Genomic DNA, 18166 nt, shown 5'->3' with positions numbered 1-18166 from the left:
GTCTGTCCAGATAAAGTTGTATCAGTTATTTCTATATATACACATCTGACTGACAATACAGCTACAGTCCTCATGTATAGCAGTTGAGGAGTGTAGAACAGAGTAACACATTTTACTCTGTTTTGATATGACTTTGAGAATCCAGTGTGTAACCAACTTGATTACCATTCTATTTGATCATGTAAAGCTAAAGTAAAAAAGAATGATTTTCAGCTTTATAACTATGGAGCTCTGTTGTAAATATAGCACTTACTAAAATTTAGCTGAGATCTTCCCTGCTCTCAGTCACAGAGTTTTCTTTGAGCTGGTCAGATCAGACAGACCGGAAACTGCAATAGCAGGCTCTCCCTCATATTGGACATAATTTTAAATATTTAAATTATAAGACAAAAACTAAATCTGTTGGATGTGTTCAATATTTCATTCATCTAAGAGCTTCACAAGCCATGTTCAAAAAAAAAAATAATTAACTTTTTTTTTTAAATTGTGTACACCAAATTCATAATGCATAATTAATTTTATCTTCTGCCTCTGAATGTAGTTTTTTTAATAAATCAAACCTGCAAGTGTGATGTTCCATAGAGCATGATTCACTTCACAGATACCAGTGAGGAGAAACACTGAAACAACATGCAGCATCAACATGAATCTCTCCACAACTTCAACTTTCAGGATTTTCTCACCTCCTTCAGGGAGGAAGGTGAAAACAAGGGACTGGAAGATGATTCAGGAGAACGGGAAGCGTCTTATAAAGAAGGTTTCGAGGGCAGATGAAAGGTATAAAGTACCGACCACCACAGAGAAGAGCTAAAAATAAAAGAAAGAAAAGAAATAGATGTCTAAAATTGTGATACAATGTGTGACTGTGAAGTGTGGAGCTGAGTGGGCCATGTGTCCACAATAAGCCTCTGTTTTTTGGAAAGAGTGTGCGCATGTTGGTCTGTGTATGTGCGTGCCATCAAGGCCAGTCCCGTGCCCTGCACAAACACTGCCCTTGTGCTGCCCTTGCCCTGCCAGCTTGGCCTTACAGACAAACGCACACAGAGACACAGAGAAGGGGGAAAAATAAAAACACCAAACAGCGGCTGGGAGGGAGCACTGGGGTCACATGGGGATGCTCATGTGGAGCTTCAGGCGGCTCCCTCACACCTTCAACAGCTCCCACATTCCACTATACAAAATACAGTAAAAGGGATCAAAGTCTTAAAAATATGTTGCTTTATTAGACTACAAATTCAGCAATACAGTATCTTCTTGAGTAGAATATTGAAAAGAGTGGTATGCCAATGAAGTCTACATCTTGGAGAACCACCTTTTACTGCAGTTTCTGCTGCAGTTCTTCTCAGGTGTGCCTCTACCAGCTTTGTCTAATCTGCTTTGCAAGACAACACAAGCTCTATCTGACTGGATGGAGTGTGACTGCATACGTATGAATAGTTTTACAAGGCAGCACTTGCTAGTTTAAAGCAGATAAACATAACTGATATTTATGATAGCTGCTCTGAAGAACTGGACACTATGCAAACTCTTCTCACAATCACAAGATTATTCAAATTAAGCCCATATTTGTAGTCCTATTACAAGGAAGCAGAAGCTTTGCAGCTTTGGGACACATGCATGCAAAGTTCACCAAGCCAATCTGATTCTGTGAAAGTGGAGATAAGAAAATACAAACACAGGTATATCAGAAAATTTTCTAAAAAGTTGGCTCCAACTACCTTTGACTTCAAAAGCAAACAGTCTATTTGTGACAGAAGCAGATGCTTCTTTGTTGCTTCATTCTAAAAACAGCATTATTTGAATAGCTGGAGTGCTTAGGCATAAGCTCCATCCATCTTCAGCATCCATTAGATGAAAACAAAAAAACACAGACAGGACACTTCCTACTTGAAACAACTGCATTGTACACCAACAGCTGTTCAGAGGGCAACAACAAGAAAAAAAAAGTAATTATTCCATAAGAGACGATACCTTTTTTTCCTCTCCATCTTTTATAAACCTTGACAAAGAGGAAACATTGAATATCTATTACTGGAATATGGCCACTTTTGTCCTGACAATGTTTTTCCATTTAAGCTGCTGATGAGGAAATGAACGACTTGTGACAAAATCCCCCAAAAGAATGAACATAAATACATCCTAACACCTGCCACAATTGTCATATGGCTTGCTATGATCACACACTGAAGTTAACATGACATCTACTTGAGTTTGACAATTTCTAAAAACAAAAGACTGCTATAAATTTAAAGTGGATCCTTTTACGGAGAACTTTGCCTGATGCAACATATATATTTTTTTCTCTCTTCATAACATACTTTTTGACTGATTCATTCATTCATTCATTCATTCATTCATTCATTCATTCATTCATTCAATCAATATTAACTGAAGCATATTGATGAATGAGCAAAACATGATTATGGTTGAAGAAATGTAATATTTAGACAATGAGATAATGAATAAACTCTGGAAATATACATTTTCCATACACCATCTTCTTCTTAAAAATCCCCTCAGAGCTTGAAAATGTTTTAATCAAATTCTAGACTTTTCCACACTGCATATAAATCCTCTAAAAGTCAAACTAAATCCAATGTGACAAATCCATTCTTGCTGGGTCAAGAAAAAGCAACAAAAACATTAGAATTTTGCTCCTTTCTAAATCAACCGTAAATGTACGAAGTAAATACAAACCCTGTCCCTGACATGACATCAGAAATAAACTTCCTGGTTATTGATGTGTACCAGCATTCCAGGAAATAGTAGCTGCTTAATGCAAACTGGTAAAAGCCCAAACAAACTCATTTAAAATAATCATTTCCTCTACTTGAGGAAAGTTGTGGTTACATTTCCATTGTGAAACATAGAGAAGCAGATTATCAATGTACTTTAGCTAATTTCATGATTAACGGGAGGTAAAAGGATTGTCTCCAGTATTAACATGTTTTAATGCACATTTCTGCTGCTGAAAGTTCATAAATGGTAAATATGTACAAGAAAACTTACAAAACAACACAGCATCACAGCCAGAGCAAGTAAATGCAACACAATGCAGAAACTGTGAAGGAGAAACATATGGCAAAAAGCTGTGTTTGTATAGATGAGGGTAAGGCAGGCTTTGAATAACTGAATTATAATGTGGATACTTCAAAAGTAGTGCGTTTGAAAATAAATATCACACAGAACCCTCACAAGAGCAGAGCCCTTGACTGAATCATGACAGAGCGGAAGGACTAAAAAGAAATTGACAAAAATAACAGCAAGTAGTTCTGAATGCAGCAGAGATGGATCCCACACACTGATTTCTCAGCTGTGGTGTCCTGGCATCTTGGCAAGATGTTTATCCTATGTACAAACAAATAGGCCACACATTGGCGCTGAAGGACACGTGTCTGGAGATGCCAGGCATTTATTGGCTTCAGCAATCATTCTGCTGCAGAGGTGAGTGGAAATACACTCCTGCATTAAATAACATTGTGAAATCTGTTGAACAGGTTTCTGTATAACACATGACACAGAAAAAACTAATGCTCCCCACGATGATCAGAATAGTGCATGTTTTTTGGGAAGTCTATATAAAATAAGGCATACATATGGTAAACAGCCTCAGTTTGCATCTATAATTAGTTCATGGCAGCATTGCTTGTTCCATTCTCTGGCTACAAACATAGCAAAGTCTATTCTTTGCTATAATACTCCAGGTAGTGAAGTTGATGCAATAAAGATAATGCCAACCAACAAACGGGCTGAAGGGCAGGGTTTCCTAGGATTGTGTTAGTGTAAGGGTTATGACTGCTTAGTTTTCATGCAAGCAAATGAAACAACACTTAAAAAGGTCATTTCAGTTGAAAGCGGGAAGCAGATGTGACCCCCATTTAGCTTCATAGGCTAAATAATTAAACCTGCATGGCTGCATTCGTTTCAGTTTCTCTGTAGCAGCAACAAAACAATGTTGGAGGAGCGATCAGTGGCGGAAGACAGAGCAGCATGAATAATTGGATAAAGCTATTTTCCCACATGCGAGTAGGAGTGCAGGAAGAGGGGAGATAAACAGAGTGCAGGTGGGAGGCATCTGTACTGATTATTGGTGGCTATTGGCCACCTGCGCTGACTGAGAGAACAAAATGTGATTATTATCCTGACAGCTGTCAAAGCTGCTCTCACCACACCACATATAGATGGTCTGAAACTTAACCAATTGTTTATTGTGAAAGTAGAAGAGCATAAATGTAAAGTTTCTGTTTGTATATCTTCTTTCAGCAGAAATATTTCTCATTTTGATAAATTTGGTAAGACGTTAAATGACCCATATAAGTATAAAATCATAGTTGAAAAACATTGAAGTTAGGATATTGCAGCTAATAAATGCCACTCAGTTAAATTTACCCCCATTACACTTAATATTGGCAAACCACAGGGCTGTATGCTTAGGCCCTTCCTCAACCTCCTCTTTGCACAAAGATGTAGACCCATTTATCATGATATATCATGACTATGTAGTCCTTTGTAATATTGACATAACAAAGGACTGTGTGGAAAGCAATAACCGCTGGCTAATCATATTCAAATGACAGGTATTTTGCATCCCAGTATAACATTAGGTATCTGGACATTGCCTTAGAGCTTTAAATATCCACACCTAACACAAAAGATGGTACATAATATGATAAAGATAATTGCTGCATTTATAGTAACTGATGGTGTCATAGTAATATTCAGCAATATCACCATTGGAAGATTTTTCAGTACCGCTCAACACTATAATACATCCAGCGTTATCAACTTTGCTAAGTTTTATTGTGATGAGGATGCATCAGCATTGGCTCTCATCCTGCAAAACTAACTCAAAACTATAATGTGCTGAGAAACTTCCACACATTCCCTATCTGTCAAGACAACGCCTACTCTCCCTGATTCCAGCTAAGCCAGCACACAGTTCTACTTTTTCAAGTTTTACGCTGTGCCACACAGGCACACACACCCTCCCCTGCAGCATTGTATGCAAAATAGGTCAAGATAACTACAAGAACCAGCCTGCTCGCACACAGACAGATGTTTTACCTGCCGTTTCCTAGAGTCACTTATTTCCTGCGCCTCCGCTCCTCTCCGGGGCCGTCTGGATAGATTCTGGGACACTGCATCTGATGGACGAGGAGGCAAAACACAAGGAATGTTAGAGAAAGAGAGGGTGGAAACAAACCAAAGGGACACAAACACAGCAGGACATGTGGGAAAGTACGAGCTGAGCACAAATAATGCATACCTGATTAGGTCTGTGATCCCAGCTGCCCCAACAGAAGTGATAAGGCAACAGAATACTCCCCCCTGACTCCTTACAGACACCTAATCATCCTTTGCTATCGAGATCATAGTGGAGACACCTTCTGAGATTGGAAGATGGATTATTAGCTCTGTATACATGCTGATGTTACATTTTATTATTTAATCAGCAGAGTCTCAAACTGGACACTTTTTAAACTGTACGTGAAAATTTGTCACAATATTTTGAGACTTTCAACAGAAGATTTGTTTGAGAAATATTTAACACTTTTAGCCTTGTAATACTGAGTCACAGAGTAACGTTATTGGAAGCACCGAAAACAGGACTTTACAAAACAGAGCTGGAAGTGTGAGTCATAACTAAAAGTTTTGAATTATTTTAGCAGCCAAAATGAAAGTCTGATTCTGCTCGTTGAGGATCAAGTTTTTTCAGAGGAACTAGGATTTAACTTTTAAAAAGGTACTTTATGAAAAATGAGAAGGATTTTAAATTTTGTAATGGAACAGAATTGAAAACCTAGAAGGTCTGAGTTTCTTGGGGGGCCTGTGGACTTCATGGAAGACCCAAGACCTGTTTACAGAGGGAACACAAATATATATCATGCTTGTTCTGCTGAGCCTTCCCTTCCCTGTGGTTTATTCACATTTAGATTTCATATTTCTGTCTCTTCCACCCTCTTCCTGTGAAAGCATCAACACAACATTTTCCATCTTTGTAAATGTTCTATCAGCCTGTGATCAAATTTTTTCCTGATGTTTAGGTGAGGATATTATTGTTTTTTTCTTGTTGCATTTGGAAAATAAATTACATTTTACCCGAAGTGTCCGGATTTCTTACAGTCTGTTGCCGTAAGAAACATTACATCACGTTACTCTTTTCTTTAATTAAAAGCATTTTTCTTTCATTTGAAAAAGCAAATAACACAGTTACCTTTAGTGTTGGTAATGCTAACTACAAAAAAAAAAAAATGCAAACACGTAAAACGTAAAGTGAGTCCACTTTTTGCCTCTGTCAATTTGACCTATTTGAATGTAAATATGGCTGAATTCTGGATTTTATTTAGTTGGGTACATCTGCCCAGTAACCTAGAGGATTTTATTATAAAAGTGATGGACAGACACAAACTGTGATTTCATTTTGCAATAAACACATTGATAACAGACTTTAATTTTCAATGTAGAGATCAGAAATGGGTCCAAATCTGTTTGGGGCATTTTTTAAGACACTAGAATTCTGACTTTGGTTAATGTAAGAACAACAAAGTCCTTAATAACAAGAGCATGGTCAAAGTTTAGCCAGAGTTCCACACGATATGACAATTAATAACTTGGAAACTCAAATTAAAGGTTTGTACCAGTTAATATTCACATCTAATTTCTGAAAGACTAAATGGAAAAGGTAGCATGAATGTAAACTTTATGCCTGACCTACAGAAAATACTTTATGAAACGATGCCCAAGGCAGTCCATAAGCCCCAGCAGAAATCTTTGCTAGTAGTTCAAAGAGCCAGCGGCACCAAAATCAAGATTTGACCCAAGAGATATGGAAAAAAAATATACCATGGGCAAAAAAATACAAGCTGATGACATGCAACACAAAGACTGATTGAGGCCAGTAAACTTCCTGTTTTCCCCCAGTGGTTAGGATGCTCTATCTTTGTTTATCAGGGTGTGACACAGAGAGGCTCACAAGAATAACTAGAAACAGTCGGGTGGTAAAAGAGGTTTCATGAACAAATGTGAGGGTATGCTGTGAAGAAAGAAGAGGAAAATTTCACAGAAGAAGGCAGGTTTTACTTAGAAAATATCAAGGGAAGGAGTTTATGTTTGCTTCACACACAGCTACAGCGGAGCAACACATAGGAGTTCCAGGAAGTGTGTTGTTTTAACAAGGATAAAACCTCCGGCCAGAGACGGTCAATGTTTAACTCTCCCTGTCTTTATTCAACAAAAAGTACCACATGACCTACTGAGAGTGAGTGAGTGAAAGAGTTACAGAGATTTTTTGGGGAACATTCTGGTGCGAGGACAGACGGGGGATTCACTACGCAGCCGTTCAGAGATGACGTTTGTTGCTGGAGGCGAGACCCAAACTTAGCTCAGTTGAAATGTGCAACAAACAACTTCACACTAACATCAATGTTTTTTGTTTTTTTTAGTTTCAGACAGATCTGTTCAAACACCAATTTGGGGTTTGGTTCCACAAAAGCACCCAATCATGGACTAAGTTAATCATGGATTAATAATGACTAGGGTGCAGAAACTAAATTTACCCATAACTAAAATCTCCAAGAGAATCCTTCACACAACTTCTTACATCAAAGTTGTTTTCTGCAGTTCGTCCAAACATGCTTAGGCATGTTTAGGGTTAAAGTACTGTTATAATTTGACCTAGAACTTTCTTCTGACTGAAAGTAATAACATTTTGGAACAGGTTAGCGAGAATATATGCAAGCATATTCTGGCTAATATGCCTGCACATATTTAGTGATGGCAAAGAAACTTTCCAATATCAAAGAGTTGAAACTCAAAGATAAATTGCCAAAATACCAGTGGGAAAAATGCAAAATGCAGCCCAGCATCTATAAAAAGGTTTGACTGCAGTAATGTCAATAGATACAGCACTCATAAAAAGTTAAGGATTTTGACCTGAGGGCTGTCCTTCAAGACAAGAGGAATGTCATGCTTCAGCGAGCAACAAGTCAACTTGTGACGAACATGAGACGTAGTCAAGGTGGAACTGATGCTCAAGGGCACATTATTGAAACATTAACATTTCTTTTTTAGCATACTGTTGTTGGCTTTTGTTTCGGTACAGTGAGTTGAGAAAATGTCATTGTAGCATCATCACACCTGCTTATGTGTGTCAAGTTGGGGGATTTCACTGCCTTATAGTATGTGTCGTTTGTTATTATTATGACAAAATGTCTTCCAATCAACTAATTTCTATTTTCAGCATGTTGATTGTGAAACTCTACATCAAGTGTGAGCAATAATGGCAGTGAGAATGACCATGATTTGATATCTTGCATAGTCTCAACTCTTCACTTAGCATAGATGAGATTATGTACCTGATGGTTTTTTAAAATAGCATTTAATCAACAACAAAAAACAAAACAAACATTCCATGATAGGTAACAGTAGTAGGAAAACAACAAATAACATAACATTGACTATTGATGTGGATGACAAGAATAATGCCACCTGACATTTTGACGCCTTCATTCAAATGTCTGTCACCATCATTAGTAGCAAATACCAAAGTGAGAGTCTTATTTTTCTATGGTCTTTTCCACCATGTAACCTCACACTCAGGACTAACACCCTTCCCTTCCTCCACCCATCCACTGCTTCAGGAATGTAAAGAATGCACAATCCTAAAATGACTGAAGGTTCATCGCTGCTTAAGACTCAGACAGCTCCTTTCCTTAGAGGCTCTTGTCAGAGAATGTGCCCTGCTTTTCATGGCATAGATCATGTCGGTAGCTGCTATTTTAGTAAGCAAATGTTAGGCTATAAAAGGCCATGGAGTGATGATTTTGTCAACTGGTAGCTTTATTCGAGTCCTGAAGCCTGCACAATAACGTGGCCTAGGGCATCTTTCTGCATGAAACTACATGCAGAAAGATGCCCTAGGCAGAAAGATGTCTAGATGCATCTTTCTGGCACATGAAAAACCAGAAAAACAGATATGCTACATCTAGGCATTTAACTTTGCAAGTTAAATGCAAAGAGGTTATCTTTGCATTTAACTTGCAAAGAGAACCTCTGGGGTAACTCAGAAATACAGTACATTTGTCAATGAACTGTTCAAAATAAAATAAAAGCATATTTATTCAGAGAAAAAATATAATGTACAACATGGCCATTATCATGGACATAAAAGTTAATCAAGATCTACTTGTACAGAATCAACCTTAACATGTTTCCTCATCTTGAAATAGGATGAGATGCAAGATAAGATGTACAGTTAGCCTGACGAGTTTGAACTTGCAGAAGGCAACGTGCTCATGCACACATTTCTGACATCTCCAAACCAAAGTGCCCATTGCATTTTCACTGTGCATCACCGCTGGCTCGCCACAAACAAAAGACGACTGTCTGTCCAGTTCTAAAAACAATGCACACCCGCTCATTAGCCCAGCGTGGTGTTTATAACCCTTCATCACTGAAAACCACAAGCAAGTCACACACAAATGAGTTTTACTGTTGGAAAATCTGAAGTTTTTCACACAGCCGCTCTAGATCTGTGAAAATCCAAGTCTTTACCTACTTCTTCCTTCTTTTCTCTTTATTTAGCTACTAGCTCCAGCCCCTATTTATAGCTGCTATTGTAAAGCTGCCCTTCAGTGGGTGGTGTGCAAGCATGGCTGTGTGTGTACTGCAAGCTTTTTCTACTCTGCTGTTAAAAGAAGGGAAAGTCACCTTTCAGCTGCATGACTGATCAAAGGTCCCACACAGATATGCTACAGGTGATCAGACAGAACAGGCACACCAGCGCTACTGCACATAAACTCTCCCAATACATTATAAGACCAGTCAGAGGTCATACACTTTACTGTGCAGAAAAGAAACAAAAGAAATGAGGAACAGGCAGAAAAAGTGCTTGGTGATACAACATCATCAGAACAGCAGGAAACTTGACGACATACTTAGTCAGCTGAATGCATTTCAAAAAAATGTAACAACTCCAATCTGTTTTGTGATCTGACATTAGATAAGACATGTCAGATCACATGACATGTGTAAGTACAGGCTGAATAGTTCACCACTGATGCATTCACATGGAAGTCTTCTATAGAAGTCAGAAGGTTAAATAGTTCCAAACTACTGCAGATCAAATGCATTTTTTTTGCAGTTAAAAAAATGCCCCCAAAAAAAATGCATTTTTTAAAATTCATTTTCAAACCATCAGAATCCCATCATTGAAGGAGAATATTCTCAGATCTAAAGCACACCAGACAATTTCCAATCTCCCACCAACTTAAACCTGGACAACTTGCATTATAATAAACCAGAACACTTCTGAGATGAAAATCCTTTGAAGATAAGAGAATAAAGTGGAGATGTTAAACTATAATCTGACACTAAACCAAACAATACATCAGTACGAATATCTAATCTATGCTGTCAAGCAGAGTGACGGACGCGTTAAGATGTGGTTTTGTTTTGCAACCACTGCAATTTTTTAAATGCGACCAGATCTATCATGAATTCTACTGTGTAGCAATGCATTGTATTGCATTTTAATTATGCATTTTGTCACTAAACAATTGAAAATTAAGATTTGTTTACTTTGCACAACATTTACATGCATGCTAATCTGAGAAAACCTGTAAAAACTGGATTTTTTTTTAAGTGTTCACAAAAGTTAGATTAAATTCTGGATTCATTTGAATGATTTTGACATCAAATTTGTTTTAAGTAAAAGCTACCAAAATGAAAAGCCATTCCCTGTCAGATAAACGGATAATGTTTTAGATAAACTTTGAAAAAAAAGAGAGGAAGGCAAAAAGGAAGAAAACCATCTTCATCCAAAGCAGGGTGGGATCGAGTTGCTCAGCTATGTGCATCAGCAGTTTCGTCAACATCAGGAGTATGTTTGGATGGTGTGGGAACAATAAATCTTTAGCAGTGAACACTGTTTCATTCTTAATCTATTTAATCTGCCCTACCCCTTTAATTTGTTCTTAGAAAGCATAAAACAGAGGATTTATAAGCAAAACACTGGATATAATGAGACCACTCATTTCAGTAGAGCATATGTCTTTGTTTTCTACTGGAGTCCAGAGTGAAATATTCCAAAACTCAGCTATGTGCATCAGCAGTTTTGTCAACATCAGGAGTACGTTTGGGTGATGTGAGGAAATTCTTGTTTTTTTCAGGAACTGTCACAGAGCCTGATGACTTTCTAGGAGAAGATAAACAATCTTCCATGAGGAATACTAAGAAAACATTTATGAAAAGATACACCACCTGGAAAAGCAATTTAACCCTTAAATTTTTCATCTGCATTCATTCACATTGAGTCAGTACTTTGTAGAGCATCCTGTCTGTGCATTTAAAGTTGCAGGTGCTCTGAAATAATGTCTCAACCAGTGCTGTCAAACTCATTGGAGTCTGTGAACACCATTTTTAATAATTATCGCAGATTTTCAATTAGATTTTGGTCTTTACTTTGACTAGGTAATTTAAACTCGTGAATAAGATTTCATGAACTTCCAGTATCTTTTGCGGCTTCTAACAGCTCCCTCCTGCTTGTAATCATTTCTGATCAGATGAAGAAATAGATCCCCCACAGCATGATGCTGACCCCACTATTTTTCACCAGGGTACAAACTGTAATTACTGATAAGGTTAAGGCACAAATTCATACACACACATATCAACTTTCAATAAAAATGATTAAAAGGCAATGCATCTTTTTGGTTTCACTTCACATTTATACAGACGATTATGTAAGAACAACAAAAAATGTGTTAAGATATCATAATAAAATGTAAAAAGTTAAGGGAATAGAAGAGTTCTTTAAGGGTCTGGAGATGATTTAAGATTTTAAAACCCAATAAAAACCCTCAGTAGAGCCACGAGCCTGTAAAACCTATGGGGTTCCTGTATGGGAATCTGTTTTATTACACAGTTACAACATGTACTAATCAAAAAGATGAAGTACATTAGACTGTTTCACACTCCAAATGCTACCGTCCCTTTCTATATGTACAACGTTCACAGAGACACATAGAGACGCATATAATCACAGTAATACATTGTAGAACGTCCACTGTAAATTGTAATGGGAGATGTCCTGTATTATACAGGACATCTGTATTATTTTTACTGTATTATAGTTTTTTGTGGGATGTCTTATTGCAGCAGACTGCTCTTCCCTCTTGGTCGGTAGCATTCCTTGTTTGGGTACTTTCCATCCACCTGCGTCAATCATGCTCCGTCCTTGACTTGCACTTGTAGTAGGAATTCTGTAGGAATTCTGGAAGATAAGCTGATGATCATATTGTCACCAATCTGCACCAGGATCTTGATGCAAACTTACAGACGTTTGCTCTCCTTAGGTCCACTGCTGTGGTTCTGCTGTCCTTCACAAGCCCTTGCTCAACTTCCCATTAGTCATCTTCCAGCCACTAAATCTGAACTCTTATCACAGCTTTTTCCAAATTTCTATTATGGGTCTAGCATCCAGCCAGATGAACCACACAGCGTCAGGCAGTCCATCTGCTAATCATTGAGTCAGCGTTTTTCACACCTTTGCACCGGAGCCATGGCATACTGTACATCAACACGAGGCTGCATCACACAGAGCAGCCTGAATCACCTCATCCTGGATTAGCCTGTACTTCCTATTAAAATAACTGGTTAAAGAGATTTCAACAATAAGAGTTTTCTATTGCTTGAAATCTGAATTCCCTTTAAGAACACATCAGACCGCGGGAGAATGTTCACAGGGTGGGAATTTATTTTATTTTATTCGCCATTCAGATGACATAACACTTTTCTACCCAAACGTCAGTAATCACTTCTAGTTCATATTCCTATAAAGGGACTCGTGGAGTTGCACTCTTCACTGTACCTTCTCTGCACATCACAGTTTCTACTGTTTTTCTGGCATTCCTCTGCAGGTCTCGGCCTGCTGTGTAGCAATTGCCGCAGACTGCTCTTCCCTCTTGGTCGGAAGCATTCCTTGTTTGGGTACTTTCCATCCACCTGCATTAATCATGCTCCGACCTTGACTTGCTCTTGTAGTAGGTGAAACTAAATGCCTTACATAATGAATCCAATCATGAAAGAAATTAAGAAAAAGCTATAACTAGCCTTACAGGAACACATTTATTGCCTGCCTTGCACTGTGTTCTTTGAAGGGATGTTATGCAAGTCTCCTAATATACGAGAAGGGGATTACTTTTAAAGTGCAACAGCAGGAAGTGTGAGTTGCTAAGAAAACAAAAGGGCGGAGAGAAACACGGAGACATAAGAAGGAAGATCAAGATGGCAGCAACAGCAACTCAGAGGTGCTCGTCTTTATACTGAGAAGCTATGCAGAGCATGCAATTGAAATAACAAAGTCTAAAAAACATAAACTGAACCTTGCAAAAGCATTAATACCGCTTGAAATGTCTCGCATTTTACCACAAACCTCATGTTTTCGAAAGAAAATGTACAAGTTCTGATGACAACAAATGATGTATTATTATAACAAGGAAGGAGAAGGATTCATGCATTTTTTTTAGAACTGTTTAAATAAAATGTGCAGAGTACATTTGAATTGTAGAAGCACCTCTACAGTTGCAAGTCTTTTAAAGGTATGCCTCAAACAGCATTGCACATTCACAGTTTGAATTATGAATTATATTTTTTTAATACCGCTTGAAATGCGGTATTTCTACACAGTCCAGTGTAGAAAAATACTTCTAAAGTAAAAAAACAAAAAACAAAACTAAGATCTGAATCTTAAAAGAATGTTTAGACACTTTGCTTAAAGACAAACTGGGAGAAATATTTAAAACTGTGAGAAATTCAAGGCAAACGACTAGAATCGACCTACAAATCAGTCACCAGAGATGCAACAGGAAATGATGCATTCATCAACAAAACACTGACGCAACTGTAAAAAACAAACTGCAATGGAAAACAGCGGTGAAGCATGTTTATCATGTTAACCACTAATGATATGTTATTAAATGATGACAGGAAAGGCTTTGTTGTCATGATGATGACCTTCCCACAACAAGGAGGTCATCAGAGGTCGGGTAGCATTTCAGATATTTGGAAATCTCATATATTCATGCAGCAAAAGCTTTTCATACTTTTCAACCATTATAGTGTAAATACAATACTTTCACCATAGAGCCAATGTATTAAACTCCTCATTTATGCTTGTGTATAAGCTGCAAAACCACAGAACACATGCAGTTAAAGTTAAGCCAAAAACAAGCTCTCCATATTTCATCAGTAAATACTGTGGGGTGTTTGCTACAGAGTAACAGATTTTTGACACAATACACAACACTACATTTTTTTTGTTTTGTTTTTATATATAAATACTTTTGGTTAGAGTTCTGCTTTTATTGGAGCCCAGTTTCTCTGAGGGGCCTGGTTTGGGACTAAATCTAGCTCGGGGTAAATAGCTGCATTGTTGGCTGATGACTGCAGAGTGACGTCAGAGTTCCTTATCAGAGTTGTCCAACTTTACCTCAGAGGGGACCGGAGAGCAAGGCCCTCCTCACACTGCAGAGGGCCCAGAGTAAACATCGAATAGAGCGAGTGACCGAGCAAACCTCCGGCATGTTGGCCGACAAAAATAAAATGTTCTGCCAACAACAACTGCAGCATCCTGAGCTAATCGTGCAAGCACACAAACAAACAAACAAATATCAATGAATGTTTCATTTCTAATATTTACTTAAGAAGGTATAATTTCTGATTAGTTGACCTACAAACAGGAATCCATACTAAGCTGTGACTAAAGGAAGGCATGACTTGTCATGTAGGCAGCAGCTGATTGGTTATTATATGAGACAGCCTTCCCTCAGGGTGGGAGATCAGTAAGCTTTTCAGAAGAAAAACAACAACAGAAAACATGTTGATAGAAGTAAAAGCAACCAGCATAGTTCTATTATAATAGCAGAAAGAAAAAAATCTAGTCTTTAATTTGAGTAATTTGTGTTTTAAAAAATCTAATCTTAAGATACAAGCGTTCTTAATAAATTGTTGGTACAAGTTACAACAGATTTTTGGCAGTGAGTCTTGGTCCTCTCCTCTCTTCAGCTGAATGTCATTTTGACCATTTGTTTTGGATAATTATCCTAATAAAAAAAAGACTCAACAAACAGACAGTTTTCTTTTTGCAGCCACAGTCCACCAGATTTTGTTTAAAATCTTATTTTATTTCAAAGAGTGCATTTCTTCATGCATCCTAAGAAGCTTCCCAGAGGAAGCTTGAACCAAGAAATAACCCTACAGCATTCCACATTCGCTACTGTACTAAACAGTAGGCATGAAGTGGTTTTTCATGTGCCAATTTATTATTTTACATCAAACCTGTGACGTTTTTGTTACCAAAAAACCCAACCATATTCTGTTCTGTTTAAGTTAAAGAACTTAAAGTTCTTGGATAGATATTTTATGGTAGAGCAGAAACATTTTTTTCTAGTGTTGCTCTTAACCAACTAGTCGGCATCTAGAGGAGAGAAAATGTGAATATTTGTTGTAGTGCATTACCACCTTGCTGACTCTGTGGGGGTGACACAGCGAGTGTGGGTGCTGCTCCTCAATAAATAGATATTAAAGTTGGACTTCTCTAGAATTCTCCTTGTGAGAACTATGCTACTGCAAAAAGATTCATTCAACCCACATTTATCAATTATATAAACAAATATGGCTGACAACATAATAGGAAGAATCTGAAAGAGCTTGCGCTGGTCTACTATAAATCATGGTCCATTTATTCTGGCATACTGTGAAACAAAATTCCTGCAAGAAAATGAGCAACAACTCAAATACATGGCCACTAAATCTGTTTCTTCTCTAAACAAAGCAATTTCTTTTTCATGAGGACAGTAATATTTATATTTATCCCATGCAAGTATCTTCAAAGAGTTGTTGTGGATAGTGTCGCTGTGGGAGGAAGGATTTCCAGCAGCAGTCTGTATTGCAACAAATCTGAAGAGCTCTCTGATTGAAGACTGTTGCTGCATGACAGTCATGAGATGCTAACAGCTCATTTTCCACAGTAGTATCTATGGTTGGCATGCTCTGTTAATCCACATCATTTGTTTTTTTTTCCGCTCCTCCTTAAATATCTGTCTAGTTGTATGGTTAAGAGACAGGGATATGATCCATGCCCAAATGCCTGGGGACCAAATGATCAATGGAAAAAGATAGTTTTGAACTTCCTCCTTCTGTCTCTGCTTACAGTTTATCTGAAAATCCAAACAACTTGTAATCACAAGCAGCAGGTCGGCAAGTTGTAAATGAATCTAGAGAACCCTAGAAACATAGAAAAAACTTCTCTAACCAAAAACGGAAGACAAACTAGTTGTAATGTCTATCAAACATGATGGGTGTGGTTGTGTGGTGTATGAGAAGTATTGCTCAGTGATAAAGTGACAGCTGACATAAGGAGCTGGAGCGCTGAAGATAAATCAAGCACTCTTCCTGATCAGACTCAGTCAGATGCGTCAAACTAATCAATAATGCCGATAACCATGTAGCATCAATTGAACATGATATGTTTGACAAGTTCAGTTTATTTTAACAGAGACTCAATATAGGATTTGTGATCCAATTGTTAGCTTTGTGGCCATGCATAAAGTTAACAGTCTATACACTGGATGCAGTTTAAGACATCAGCTTGCAGCTGCCTATCTTTCCAACGACTACCCAGCTTCACTGTTTCTGCTGAAAAAAAAAAAAGCAAACCCACAGAATGACACCATCAGCACCATGTTTTACAGTAGAGACAGTCTGTTCAGGGTGATATGTCACCCTCTATACCTGTCCTTTATTAAGGCTGAGGATATTGTTTTGAAACAAAGCCCTGGTTAAACTGTTCTGTAACTTTATCCCTGAAATGCCTGGTGCTCCAGGTAAGACTAGTGCCTGCCTAGTCTTACCTGGCAGAGATGCTTCGTGCCTCTGCTAGTGCCAATTCTGATAGACATCAGCCCGAAGTCAGTCTCCTGATGTTTCAATCTTTTCATTAAATTACACACAGTAGACTGAATTATTCATTATGAGATTGGTTGTCATATTTAGATATGAACGCCACGCTTAAATTTGACTTGTTCGTTTTCAGGACTGTTGTTAATTTATTTTTTAAGAGACATCACTTGTTTGGACAAATCTGGTATTGGATGCTGACTCCAAATTCCAGAAAAGTTTAAAAGGAGGTTTCATGGATGCAGAGAAGGACCAACGAACAGAGAGAAAACTTTATGAGGAGCCGCAAAAGCAAATGAGGTCAATTAGCAGTGCCTGCCAACAGCTGTTCAGGTCATTCAGGGCATGCTGACATTTCATCTCTGCTGCCTAGCGTTAGCTTGTCATGACAGTAATGAGACTGTCAGTCAGAGGCTTTTTAAGATTTGTTGTAAGACTGACTGCAACTGGAGAGGCTTCCTGCCCACAGTATCATCACCCACAATATCTGTGAAGATATTTGAACAATACAAGTCATGGCAACTTTTAATTTTTGAATGGGGTGAGTTAAGATTATTTTTAAACTGCATTAAAAACTATGAATCAAAGCACATAAGTTTGGGGTTACACTGTGTGAACATATATCTATCCAGAGCCCTTAGATTTCACAGATCTGAACCCTGGACAAATGAGGCTGAAAGGAAACCTAAAAGGTCGAAATTATTATTGCATAAAAGCTGATTAGTCTGCGGTTTCACATCTCCTTTTGAGACATTGCTGTCTGTTCATTTCACGACAAGAAGTGGACACATCTTCTTCAATGACAGCCAAGGAGCGTTGTTGAAACTACAACTCGTTTCGTTTCAGCCTCGGAATGAAACGTGCGTGAATCCCTCTCCATATAAATAAAACATCCTATGGATTATGAAAAAGTGAGGGAACAGATCCCGTTAGTCTCTGTGTCCACTTTGGCTGGTGTATAATCACTGAGGAATGCTACATTCCGTTCTCATGTGAAGGGAGCGCTGAACAAACTGGGCTCAGGAGCCTAATAAGTTTGTTGTTGACATTCTTTGAAAACTAAAGTCAATCGAACCACTAAACTAAGCTGCTCAGCCCTAACACAACAAGATCAAACATATTATGGATGCACCAGCAGCTCTGTGAAAATATCAGTTTATCAGCAAGTTTATTTACCACAAAACCGAGAAGCTCCTTCAATGTCTAATTA

At 38.0% G+C, this 18166-nt stretch overlaps 1 protein-coding gene across 1 annotated transcript in view; it reads right to left on the bottom strand.

Annotated features, from left to right (window-relative positions):
* The window catches only part of pik3cb (phosphatidylinositol-4,5-bisphosphate 3-kinase, catalytic subunit beta), a 52218-nt gene that overhangs the window by 33646 nt on the left and 406 nt on the right, over positions 1-18166 (bottom strand). The window contains exon 2 of the mRNA XM_055028540.1: positions 5065-5144. The gene's annotated coding sequence lies outside the window, so the exon portion shown is untranslated. The remainder of the gene's footprint in view (positions 1-5064; positions 5145-18166) is intronic.

This window comes from Poeciliopsis prolifica, unplaced genomic scaffold (genome assembly GCF_027474105.1).
Source record: "Poeciliopsis prolifica strain line A6 unplaced genomic scaffold, Auburn_PproV2 SCAFFOLD004, whole genome shotgun sequence".
Taxonomy (NCBI): domain Eukaryota; kingdom Metazoa; phylum Chordata; class Actinopteri; order Cyprinodontiformes; family Poeciliidae; genus Poeciliopsis; species Poeciliopsis prolifica.
This window is presented reverse-complemented; position numbering and strand designations above follow the sequence as displayed.